Source organism: Peromyscus californicus, unplaced genomic scaffold (genome assembly GCF_007827085.1).
Source record: "Peromyscus californicus insignis strain IS unplaced genomic scaffold, ASM782708v3 Scaffold_14__1_contigs__length_90479793_seg_2, whole genome shotgun sequence".
NCBI lineage: Eukaryota > Metazoa > Chordata > Mammalia > Rodentia > Cricetidae > Peromyscus > Peromyscus californicus.
In genome coordinates, this window is record NW_026294436.1 from 49219824 (window position 1) to 49233847 (window position 14024).

Below are 14024 nucleotides of genomic sequence, written 5' to 3' on the forward strand. Positions count from 1 at the left end.
TGTGCCATCCCAGAATCCCTTCACTTTTAGAAAAGTATAGAAGAAGGGAAATTGATGTCAGTGTCTGTAAAATGAATCAAATTTCATGTAAATGATTTTTTTAGTTATTTGATCATTTTTGTTATATACATAGACTCATTTTGTAAGGTACTTAAGAATGAGAAAATACAAATGTCTTCATGTTAGTTATTGTTGGTCCTGGGGTATTTTAAAGTATACCTGAGTAGACAGATGATCTACATCTTAGGTTGGAAAGTGGCTGATCCTAAAGATTTTTCTCTAAAACTTAGGATGCTGCTATAGAGTTCTTCTGGGACCTGAGCCTTAAGATAGGGTGGGCCATGGGCTTGAATTTTTAACCTCCGCTCTGTGCCACTGATAGAGCCCACTTGCTACCTTCTTAGAACTGCAGTTCTGCCGTGTTTTAAAAGTTTCTTGATTGTAGCCTATTCAGTACTTTGGGGAGCTTAGCAACCTCTTTAAACAAATTAACAAACTTTTTTTAAAAAATCAGTTCATTGAAAATAAACTGAGTTAACATTTCTGTTAGTGATTTCATTGTGAAGTAGACAACAGCAGGAACTTTCTTATTAATTTACAAGATTTTATTTTGGAAATTCATCTTATTTGATGCCAGCTTCTTTTCAGATTAGACTACCTCACAGTGGTTTTGAGTTAAATTGATACAGGGTTTTAGATTTGATCTAAGTCAGAATAAAGAAACGATAGATAGATAGATAGATAGATAGATAGATAGATAGATAGATAGATAGATTAATAGATAGAGTTCTCATATATGTGTGTGAGTATATATATATGTGAGTGTATATATATACATATGTGTGTATATATATATACATATATATATAGAGAGAGAGAGAGAGAAAAATCTTTACCAATATATCATATCTTGATATAAATGGCCATGGAGCTAATAAACAAAATATTTAATACTCTTAGAGAACAATTTAGTGGTATATATACCATTTTCAAATATATCACAATGTTGTGTATATATATTATATATATATGTATATATGTATATTATATATATATATATAAAAAACATGTATGATAAGAATAAGAAGCATCATAAAGTTCCACATGTGATTCTGTTAAAACAGCGAGGACAACAGTGAGCTATCAGTATTGGGGATTACTTTCATGTACTCCAGCTTCCCCCTGTTGAGAAATGGAAGATATGTTTAGACTGGCATATTAGGCATTTTGCTTTAGAATGTAAAAGAGTGGTAGCTCTAAAGATAACCTCAGTCTTTTTTTTTGAGACAGAGTTTCTCTGTGTAACAGCCCTGGCTGACCTGGAACTCACTCTATAGATCAGACTGACCTCAAACTCACAGAGATCCACCAGCCTCTGCCTTCTGAGTGCTGGGATTAAAGGCCTGTGCCAGCACGACCTGGTGATAACCTGGCTTAATGTAAAAATATTTGGCTCAAATATGAATGTGTTATAGGGTAAAATATTTTATTGCTGTTAAATATACAATGAGTTGACTTCCTTGTCTTATACTTAGAGGTGCCTTCTCCTCCTTCCTAGACACTGAAGCCTCCCTTCTTTTCTGTAGCCAGAAGTTTTGTGTTGGTATTTTCTTAAGGTCTATATGTTACCTTATTCCCTCATTTCCTCTATTAAATTTATGTTTATCTTGACTTCTGCTTCCACTACTGTATTGAAATACTCATTTTAAAAAAGGCATTCATTTTTCTAAGTCCAGTGAGCATGTTCAGCCTTCATTTTATTGGTGATCCCTTCCTCCCTGGAGAGACTTATAAATTCTAGTCAGCATTAAAATTTAAAGCAACAAAGAAAAAGACTGTTAGATAATTATTGTAAAGATCTTTCTTGTCTTGAAAACTTCAAAGAAGAATCAGTAAAATTAAGCTGTGATATAACAGCTTGCCGTGTTTATATGGCTCCCTACAATGCCATCAGCTCACTTTCAAGTTAGTGTAAAAAGAAAATCCAAACAAGTATTGAAAGATTTAGTTCACTTGATCTCTGTGTATCTCTCTGCACTGGATGTACAAAATCAGTATTTGATATGATGTCATATGGTGGTTGTCTATTCACATTAGAAAATTTTCATTTAATAACTTACTTTTTAAATAGACTAAACTATTTAAAGATACTCATATGTGGATGATTCGTGTAATTTGGAAGCCCTACTGTACTGTTCAACTGGCTCTTATACAGGTTGTGTTTCTTAAAAGTGAAATCCAGCAGAGCCAATGGAAAGGCACAGCGGTATGGAAACAAGCCTTGTTCTACTGAAAACAAATCTGTTTTACCTTTTTGCCATTAGACTATAAGGCTGAGCTTTAGCTAGACAGTAGAGACTTATAGCAGACTCTAAAAACATGCTTCTCCTCACTTAGGGAGATATGCTGATCATAATTCAGTGTTTGACTTTCAGAAAATGGAAACTTGATCTGTTATGTCTATAATTCATCTGATTTTTTAACAGATATGATAAATAATCTCAGTAAACCACTTAAGATTGTAACCACTCGGTTTGCAGCGACATCTCTCATCCCTAGGGACTTACTATGAGGACTAGAGAAAATGCTCATATACACTTAGCACATGGTGATCAGGTGTGTTATGCTTAGTCTGAACCAACACTCAAACCTAGTTGAGGAATTTATATGTAAATTTTTGGGACCAATATTTCCCTTCCTTAGGACAACTAATAACTATGTTACTTGTTTCATTTTGATTTTTAAGTGTCATAAGAAGATAACCTGTTTTTTTAATTAATCCAAAGTTATTCTGAGTATGTGCTTTGGACAGATGTATTAGTGTTCATAGTTTATAGTTGAACTTATCCCACAGAATGGATGAATTTGCAGTTGTTTTAAAGTTTCATGCTATGGTAATTAACAAAATAGAACAATTAACTGAAAACCGTTTTTAGGACCTTCAAATCATACAGGAAATTGCTTTTTCTACTGTGGAAATTCCTTGTTAGATGATTCATGTTCTGATTTTATAACTTATTTTAATTTAGACTCAATTTTTAAGTTAATCTCAGACCAAAATTATACTCCCAGTTTTCTGAGCATCCTTATTTGGGAGAAATTTGAGGCAAAGCATCTTCTTTTAATTTTTATTATTTGAGAATTGTATGCATTATGTTTTGATCATGTTCCCATTTGACTGACTTTTCCATCTCCTCCCAGATCTACCCCCTACTTTATATCAACCTGACTTTGTCTCCTCATTCACTTTCTTAAAACCCATCAAGTCTCATTAGTGCTGCCCATATACTCTAAGGTTTGGGGTCATCCACTATGTGTGTTAGACCTCCCAAGGTCACACCCTTAGTGAACCAAATGTGCCCCTGCTATCCTTAACCAATAGCTTCTCAGTTAGCGATGGGGTTTTGTTCTCCTCCCCATGCTGGCATTTTGACTGACCTGAACTCTTACAGGTCTGTGCATGCTGTCACAAGCCTTAGAGCACATATGCACAGCTGTGCTATTGTGTCCTTGTAGCCATCACCATCTCTGACTCTTTCAGTCCTCCTGCCCCTCGTCCACAGTGATCTGCAGCGTTGTTCCACCTGCACAAAAGCTGCCAGGCTTTGGTTCTTTGAGGCCCGGCACTATTACTGATCCCAATAGAGAATGCAAATTGTCCATGCTGAATCTCTTTCAGAAATGAAGGAATAGGAGCATGGCATCATTTGAAGCAAGAGAAACATTGATGGGGAACAGCAAAGGTGGTGAAGCACTAAAGAAAGATATCAAGAGACAATAACAGATCTCTGGCAGTGCTAAGTAATAATGACTAAGTGATTTATTCTGTGAGGACGTAACGAAGAAACCCGCCTGTGACAGGAGTGGATGGCCTTTTAAGATGCTTTCACTGCTAGATTTTCTTTTCCTACAATAACTATTACATCATAATTTAAAAATAATAATATGTGGATCTGTTTATAGCCAAAGGTCATTTATATTTAAAGAAAAAACTTCTTTACCACTCAAGATAGATAACATGGAATAACAGTAACAAAAATTAAACACTGAATGCCTTAGGGAAAAATGCCATCTTCAGTAAAGTATTTGATCCCCAAATTTTGCAATATTTTACAAATACTGTTATAGTGATGATTTGTTTAATGTAGCTGGGCCAGAGGCCTGGACTCATGAATTGAAACAGATGTTCAGTGATGGTTCTTTGTGAACTGAAGAGGGTTACATTGCATACTGCAATCTCTCTGGTGGTAGCAGTAAGCTGTCGCTGTGTGACTGAGGTTGCTTGTAGTTTAGAGAGGCTTGGATGGTGCCACTGAGGGGATGAGCAGGGAGGCCATATGAGAGAACATAGGTGCTTGGACTTCTAACATCTTAAGGCTCTGGGCCTTGGGAATCATGAAAGAAGAGAATCTACACATCTGTCTACAGGGCTTCTAAAACTCAGTTACACTTGAGTCCTTAGTATTTCCTCAGCTTCATGTGAAGTATTTGAGAACCTTAAAAATCCCTCTCAAGCTGGGTGGTAGTGGCACACGCCTTTAATCCCAGCACTCAGGAGGCAGAGCCAGGCAGATCTCTCTGAGTTCGAGGCCAGCCTGGTCTACAGAGCAAGATCCAGGACAGGAACCAAAACTACACAGAGAAACCCTATCTCGAAAAAAAGTTAAAAAAAAAAAAAAAAATTCCTCTCAAACTGGCAAACAAATCTCTCTTCAGACATGGCTGGGTTGTTGTACTTTTAAGGCATGTTTACTGTGTACATAGTGTGTGTCAGACACTAAGGTAACTACTGGCATACAGAACTCAGCAGTGCAAAGCCCTTAAGTATTGAAGTTTACAGTCTAGACTCTGGAGAGCACTGAGATCTGTTATCTGAACATGGGAGCTAGTCATCCCAGAACAATAGTGTGACATGGCCCTTCAATAGATGTCCTGTACCTGTTTCATAGTATACAACAAAGGTATAATTATGTCCTCAGCTACAATACTAGTGTCTCTGTCTTTCTGACCACCAGTGCCCTGGTATGTGCTTTCATACTAACATGCTTGGGCCACTGAGATTTCGTATGGTAGTTCTTTCTTTTTCTATAACTAATTATGATCATGGACAGAATTAATGTGTTTTAATAATCAAATTAATACCCAGCTCTAGTATTTTAACTTAGAAAAGTAAGGCATTATTATAAGTACAGAAAAATTTATATTGAATAGGTCAGACCTACTTAAATGAGGTAAACTATAGTACATCAAAAAAATAAATGAGATAAACTAATAAAAGTATAAATGCAGTCTCTATACATTGCTAACATTCCTCACAAAGATTTCCAAGAAAGCCTATCGGACGGAGAAGCTGGTTTGTTTAATAATCTTGCTACCAATGAGAACACTAAAAATGTTTCTGACAATACTTAAAGTTACAGAGAAAAAAATTACTGGGTTAGGATTAAAAATCAGGCATTCAAAAAGCACAGAATGCTCAATAATTGAACAAAATGAGTAGATGATAAGTCAGCTTTTAAAATCCTCTCTCCCTTTACCTCCCTGTCCCTGCCCTGCCCCCCCCCCTGTGTGTGTGTGTGTGTGTGTGTGTGTGTGTGTGTGTGTGTGTGTGTGTGTGTGTGTGTGTGTGTGTGTAAAAGTGGGGGTACCTGTGTTGGTTAGGATGACCTTATTGCTGGCCCTCACTTCCTGCCTTCTCTGAGAACAGGGTATCTGTTGTGCATTGCATCGCATGCTTCACTAGCTAGCCTATGGACTTCTGGTTCTTGTTCCCAGTGTGCCTCCCATCTTGCTGTGGGAGCACTGGGTTAGCAGAGGTGCACAGTGGCTCAGCTTTATGTTGGTTCTGGGAATCTGAAATTGAGCTCTCACAACTGAGGAGTATGCCTTTCACCCCTGAGGCATCTCCCCATCCTTCCCCGCACTTTTCATTGGCATGTAACTTGTAGACACAGAACAGGGACTGTTCAATGAATTGTTGATAGAACTTGTAAAATTATCTTGCCAAACAGCTAGATCTGGTTCTTGATTGGTTACAGACATGATAATTTTTATTTATCAGTGTAAGCACATTTTTAAAAAATTTTCCTAATTTTATGCAGTGAAATTTTACATAATGCCAAATATTTGGCCAGCCCTCTTTTGTAGTTCATTTTTGTATCACATAAGCAAAAGCAGAAATTTAGGATATTTTTCCAGCTTGTTAGAAATTAAACAAACAAAAGAAAATACATATGCATAAATGTTTGTATATTCCTTCCCTGATTCTTACATATCTTACCTTATTTTGATTGACCACAGTTGGTCTTGAAACCCAAACAAAGCATAATAGAGAAAAATCATGATTTCCTAATTAAATTTCATTTAGCTATGTATTTTACTTTGAGGTTTAAAGTGGCATATTTGAAATGCTATTGTACAAGTTAGTCTTCTCAGTACTTTTAAAAAAAAGTTTGTCTGAGGAGATAACTGTACTTAAAGGTCTGCTTTAAAATTTGCCTCAGTCCAGACTACGTAAAGGTCCATACTAGAGACAGTCATGTTTAGAAAGAGGCAATATACACATAAAAACCAACAATTTTATTAAATGTATATTTACTATAAATATATATGTGTGTATTATTGCAAAACTATTTTTAAGTTATAAGAAGCCTCTTTTTTGGAGCTGCTTAGCCTTAACAAAAAACTGGACTATCCTAGACTTGTTTTAATTTAGTATGAAAAATTTTATTAAATAAACTATATTACAGTCTCAATTAGGGGCTGCCAGATTAAAGAAGGAAAAAAATCTGTTTCCTATCAATTGCTCCAGGACACAAAGCAGATCTGTGTAGCTCTGTGTTATCCTAGAGTGTGTTAATCAGATACAAGGTGTGACGGAAGCCAGTGACAAGAGTTTCCCTGATAGTGCCCAGACTCTGATAATAGGCTGAGTAAGCCTTCAGAATGTTTCAGTGGTTAAGCAGTAAACAACGTGATGTAGAACTTCAAAAAGGATGGCACATTCCATGTAAAATCAAACCATAAGTCTTTCGTGACACGTTTGAGTTTATGGAACCTGAGTGCCTAAGATCCTAATGTCAGAGACTGAGAAGAGAAGAAAATAAAAGGCAAAGCATGTTTTCCTTTAAATTCAGGGTAAAATCGAAACATAAAGAAGAACCCAGTGATACACTCCTCATGAAAAGTGCATTTCAGCAGTGAGGAGAAGTCTCCTGGAGCATTCCCCCAAAGGTTGATGGAGCTGGATGAGATGTCCTCACTGTGACTGGACTGCTTCAGTTCTCGTAGCTGTTTCCTGGTGTGGGATGGAGAGTGGGCATGTAAAATCATTAGGAATCACAGAGGGATGTCATAGGGAATTGCTGTTAATAGGCTGAGTTTATTAATTTTTCACTCTACTCATTTGAACTTACCAGGCTGTGTACTGCCAGCACTCTTAGTTATTCGGGATAATCTTTTAATACCTTTGTGAAGTAAAAGATATTTATTATAGGGTTTTATTTACAGAGTGTTAGCACTTAATTAACTCCTAAATTTGTATTTTTTACAAGTGAAAAAACTGAGACTAAAACTAATTAAAATATCTTTTAGCGAGACGTATACTTCACTTAGCTGCAGAAGTCAGATTGGGATCTAGGTCTCTTGACTGCTGCCTGAGTGTCCCTTGTATCATACCATATCACATTATTAATGTATGTTAGCTCAGACTCTAAGATACAGAGAAAGGATGATTTTGCTATGGCTATTAAAGTATATTCCTCGAGATTCCTGAAATGCCTGTGGAAGACTGGCTAGGGTTACAGAATGATAATCTGTCGGAATATAAGGTGTTTCATTGATTTTTAGTGAAACAGAAGATAGAATATATAAAGAAGGGGAAAGTTGTGTGTTTGTGGGGACAGAGAACTGGGCTATAAAGTTCCCTATGTCTAAAATTCTCACATTTTTAGTCCTATAAAACAATAATAATTGATGGCAATTGCTTTACTTCTAATTTCGTTATCCAAAAATATGCTCTTGAACACTCCTACAATAAAAAACTCAGGGCCACTCCTTAGCTTGCTAAGTACACTCTCAACAGAGATTTTAATTTAATTTAAGTTTCATTTAATAAGACAACTCTTAGATTTTCAGCAAGTCTGATAAAGCTTTTCAGAAACAAGTTGGTCGTCAGAATCTGTAGCAAAACAACCCTGTCTCACCTTTTTCTAGCTAATATTTATTACCGAGGAATAGATTTAAAGTATTTAAATGAATAGTTTGTTACAAAATAGGCATTTAGTTCTAAGACACTTCATTTTGTACATATTAGAAAACACAAGTTAGGTCATCACTCATTAGAAGAAACTATAACACAAGTTCAGTGTCTGTAAAATGTGTCATACTTAGCCTTTAAATTAAGAAGACAATAATTTTCAACATTAGCTACGTATGGTAAATGACTTACACATAAAGACACAGGCCACCAAACTTGATGACCTGAACTTTATCCACGGGCCCCACATGATGGAAGGAGAGCCAGAAGCAGGGTTGTCCCCTGACCCCATGAGTGCATGGCACTCATTCAGTGTGTGCCCACAGTGAATAAATAAGGTAATAAACTTAAAATGTAGAGAACCATTAAAAACCACATACACACATACACACACACACACACACACACACACACACACACACACACACACACATACCACACACTGTGATTTAAGGCAATTTTACCTACATAAAGATACTGTGAGTAGTTTTTAGTAATGTTCAGGTTTCAACAAAAAAAATACTTTTATAGTTATGAGATCAAAATATTTTCAAAAAGTGATATTCTAACTCATTTCGATTTTAAAAAGAGAACCTTTTAAGAACTTGATCACCTTGATCAAGATTTCTTGTCCTTTGAATTAATGACATGTTGTTATAACAGAGAAGTATATGTATCTATTAAATCTCACAGCCACCTCTTATGCTGGCTGTGCTGAATATGGCAGTGTGTTTTTAGTAGCAGGATTCTGTAAATATTGCTGAAGCTTTTGTAAGGTGTAATTTTCTATTTCCTAAGTGGTAACAGTTTAATATTGAGTAATTTCCCTCCTCTTACCTTTTAATTTTGCCTTTTTCCCCAGAGTGTTTTTGTTGTGACCCTTGGGGCAGTAATACACATGTCAGTCATCACACTAATCTAGAGATTAGACCTCTTGAGTGCAGGACTGAGGCTCAAAGACCATTTTCATTTCTAGAAGTATACACTTGAAATCAGAAAAGCTGAATTTAGTTTTATTTTATATGTATGTGTGTAGCATGCACTTGTGCGCATGCAGAGGTCAGGGGACAGCTTGCTGGGTCAGTTTTCTCCTGCTCTGTAGATCCCATGGGTCAAACTCAGGTCGTCAGACCGAACTGCAAGCACCTTTTGCTCGTTGAGCCATCTCACCAACCCAAAGACACTTATTTTTAATAAAAATAACAGTATATTCTGCCATTGCTGCTATATATATTAGCCTTTTAATGTTGTCATGCATCAGGCCTAGAGAACAATTCAGTTATAAATTGATCTTTAAAAAAAAAAAAGAGGAGGGGAAGATTTTAAAGGAATGCATGGCATGACCTTGTCATATTTGGTGCTAGATTATATGCTCACTGCATTAAAAAAAATGATTTTATTAGAACAATTTCAAGTCAGCCATCAATACTCATAGATACTTATGGTTTCTGTGTTTGTAATCTTGTCACTCTTCTTTTTAACAACTCAAATTTTAGGTTCAAGTTCATTAGTTGTTACACTGTTGAGGAAGAAGGATGGGGAGATGACTCAGATGGCATGAAGACCTGATTTCAAATCTCTAATAACCATATTTTAAAAAGCAGGGCAGTGGCACCTATAATCCCACCACTGGGTAGGCAGGGACAGGAGGGTCCCTGCGGCTCACTGGTGAGCCAGCCTAGACTGCTCATTGAGTTCTAGGCCAGTGAGTGACCATGTCTCCAAAAACAAGGTAGATACATGAGAACAACACTCAGGCTGACCCTCCATATGCACATACACACCCATGCACCCATACATGTGAACATGAAGACAGACAGAAAAAAACACATACACACTTACACCATTAAGAGTACATAGGGTAGTGCCAGGTGGTGGTGGCACACGCCTTTAATCCCAGCACTCAGGAGGCAGAGCCAGGCAGATCTCTGTGAGTTTGAGGCCAGCCTGGTCTACAGAGTGAGCTCCAGGACAGGCACCAAAACTACACAGAAAACCCTGTCTCGAAAAAACAAGAAGAGTACATAGGGTAAAAAGGAAGCTGAAGGTTTGGGGCTCATTGTGATGAGCCATCTGCCTTCACAATTATTAGATATATTTTTAATTTGAATATTTAGTGTGCATGTGGAGTGTGTGTGTGTGTGTGTGTGTGTACATGCATCACAGTGCCCACAGAAGTCAGCGGATAACTTACAGCAGTCGTTTCTCTCCTCCCACTGTGTGGCTTCTGGCGATTGTACTTGGGTCATGAGGCACTGATGCAAGTGTCTTCACCTTTTGAGCTGGCTTGCCAGCCCAGATGTATTTTTTTATTGAGTTAGGATAATAAAATATTATAAAATGGTATGAGATAATAACTGAATAAGTTTTTTATTTATTCAGAGTATAACTAGGGTAAATACACATTATGGCTATATTAGGGGGTGTACCTTTTACCTATGTCTGTGCATTTCACAAGTTCTATTAGGAGGCCAGTTTTGCTTTTTGTGGTATGGCTCAGCCCATGGGTTCATATGCCCTGGGTCATGACTGAATTTCAATTACTATTTTTACACCAACAACTCAGCTCATGTGCTTGAAACTTAAATTCTAATAAAACAATCAGATTGTGTGTTTCCCTTGAATATCTCTTTGTTCAAATAATTCAATCAGATTTTTTAGGTTTTTTTTAACAAAACTAAAGGTTAGTTTTAGGTTTTTTTGCCAAATGAAATAAGTTACTAATCAACTATTATTTTTTAAGGATGCCACTTATTTATAAAAAAAAAAATCAGTAACTTAGTTCTGGCATTTCATGTGGCATTAATAGAATTTCTGGTATTATAAGATGTACTCTTGGATTGTGGATGACTTGTGACTCATGCTTCTTTTAGGAAAAAAGAAAAGCCAAGTCACCCTTTCTCTAGTAATACGTGATTAGAACTTTGTAAATGATCTGTCCCTTCTAATATATTATCTTTTTGCAAATAAATTTAACTCAGCATGGAACAGAAAGCCTGATAGAACTAAACAGTTTCCTCTTGATATCATATACATTTTAAACAGGTTCAAGGCTGTTGGTCCTTTGGCTAAATGACATAGAGTCTGTCCATAATACCCGTGCTATATAACTAGCCATTGCTGAGGTCTTCGTTGAATTTTTGGAGAACAAGTTAAAATTGTTCTCCAAATCTGTAGCCAGTAAAACTTCTCTGTGCGTTTTATCTTTAAGTTGCCTCCCTAATATTCTCTCAAGTATAGCTGTATCAGAAAGACCATAATTAAAAATACAATATGATATAATGTACTTACCAAACTTAATATTACTTAGTTAACAATTCAACTCATTCACAAAATCTTAGCAGTTACTATATTCTCTTCAAAATTGACTTCACTGCACAGCAGCCTTGACAAATGTCTATGTATCCTTATTAAGTACTTCTCTACACTCCAAGAAGGCTGCAGTTCGGCAATAGCCCTCACTAGCTATAAAACAAGGCATATTACCGCAGTATTCTGGGTCTTGTCTTTTGCATGTGTAAAACAGAAATAATTATAGTACCTATTTCAAGATGCTGTCACTTGAGTCACTTAACAGTAGGGTCTGACATATACCAAGCGTTCTAAATTTAAGATTTCTATATTTCATGTATCCTTTCAATTATCAAGACAATCTAGGTAATCAGTGACTAGATGAGTACATAAATTGCTATAATTTCTAGTCATTGTGACCATATTGTTATTACCAACAGAAGCATAGCTTATTGTTGATATCTAAGTACAGGTTTCATTGTAGATATAACAGGGGATAAAGATCAGTTTCAGACAATATTGAAGCTCTATCAGTTGACTAATAAATGTTTATTATTTTAAAAATAAAATATAATGTTTATGAATAACTCTAAATTTTAAATAAATTACATTAGGAAAAAATTGACACTATTAGAGTTGTTAATAGATATCTGTTAGAAAAGGAGGATAGGGGCTGGAGAAATGGCTCAGTGGTTAGGAGCACTGGCTGCTCTTGCCCAGGACCAGGGTTTGATTCCCAGCACCCACATGATGGATCACAACTGATTGTAACTCCAGTTCCAAGGGATCTGATGCCATTTTTTGACCTCCAAGGTTCACATGTGGTACACATACATACATGCAGGCAAGCCATTCACCTACATAAAAAGTAGGTCTAAAACTTTTTAAAAAGAAACAAAGAAAGCCTAATAATTTGATAATAAAATTGCCATTAGCAGTATTGAAGTCAAAATTAGTCTTCACCACCCTCAGTAGAAAGCAAATATTATATATTTTCCAAATGTACAATATAAAACACCCAATCTGACATCTGACACTTCCAAGAGATTAACTGACAATATGAAACTCAAAAGTAAGTCAACTTTAATCAGAAAATGATGGTATTATATTTACGATAAATTTTCAGATTTATTCTTCTATTCTGCGATGGTGATTTTGTACTTCACCTTGGGCTGAAAATTGCAGTGCCTTTGATCTAGTGTCTCCTTGGCTCGCCTCTTACTTCTCATGGCCAGTATGACAACGCCATTGCAGGACACCCCAAGCTATTTAGTGAGTTTTAACCAAATGCCTTGGAAACTGAGACAGAGGAAGACAGGCTGTGGGGATAAGATGAGAAATGCTTCAAGCCCTTTTTTGAGCACCGTCTTTGTTCTTACTTCTCCTGTGCATTTTTAATACATAGCTTCAAACCCCTTAAAATAGATTTCTCAGGTTACCCTACACTCTCACTGGCAAGTAAGATCCAAAAGAAATGAAGTTAGTACTGTAAGGCATGGTCAAGATAATAACCAAAACTAATGGAAACATCCGAACTGCCCATCAGCTAATGAGTAGACCAAAAGCATAGTTCAAACACAGCATGCTATTCAGACATATTGAAAAGGAAACTATGGAAAAACCTCGATAGTCCTGTGATAACATGAGTGAAGAGGCACAGAACAACATGATCCCACCCATGTGCAATTTAAAATTTTACCTCATAGAACTTGAAAGTAGAATGGAATATAGGGTTTAGAAAGTTCAGAAAAGGTGTGAACACTGGGTATTGAGTTAGTATACAACAGGAGAGCCTGGTGTGTTATTGCATGGTAGAATGACCACATAACTACAATGTACTGTATAGTTAAAAAAGCTAGAAGAAAGGTAGGCAAATATTTTTGCCATAAAGAAGTGATAAGTGAGTCACATATGTTGGCTTATACCTGTAACCCTACAACCCAGGATGTGTATACAGGAGAATTCCCACAAGTTCAAGGATAATTTGATCTACATAGTATACCAGAACCAAAAAAAATAAAAGAAAAATAAAAAGAAGTGTTTGAAGAGATAAATATGTGTAACCTTATCTAAGGTTTATAGAATACATGACTATATCACAATACCAATACCACCCCAGAAATGCATATCTCAGTAAAAAAATTAATTTAAAATGAAAAAGCTGCAAGATATGAGACAAACATAGATATAAAGTTCTTCCATAACCTCTGACCATTTGCTTGTTTGTCTTTCCTATCTATTCTCCAGGAATTTTCTCTGCATCAAGTATTATAGATATCTGCCAGTGAATAGACCATAGTCATTTCTCAGAAATTCATGATCAAAACAAGATGAACATTAAAGAATTATAACTAATTTTATGGTTAGAATGAAATTAAGTTCAACTGTGGTGTTTATCTTCTAGAGTAAACCTTGTCATCAGTTAAAAGCAGTATTTTAGTGTTTTCCTCCCCTTGGTGTTGTCTGACTGAGGTCA

The 14024-nt window shown here is 36.2% G+C and overlaps 1 protein-coding gene across 3 annotated transcripts in view; it reads left to right on the plus strand.

The window, feature by feature from the left end:
- Window positions 1-14024, plus strand: part of Kifap3 (kinesin associated protein 3) — a 133884-nt gene that overhangs the window by 84036 nt on the left and 35824 nt on the right. The window lies entirely within an intron of this gene.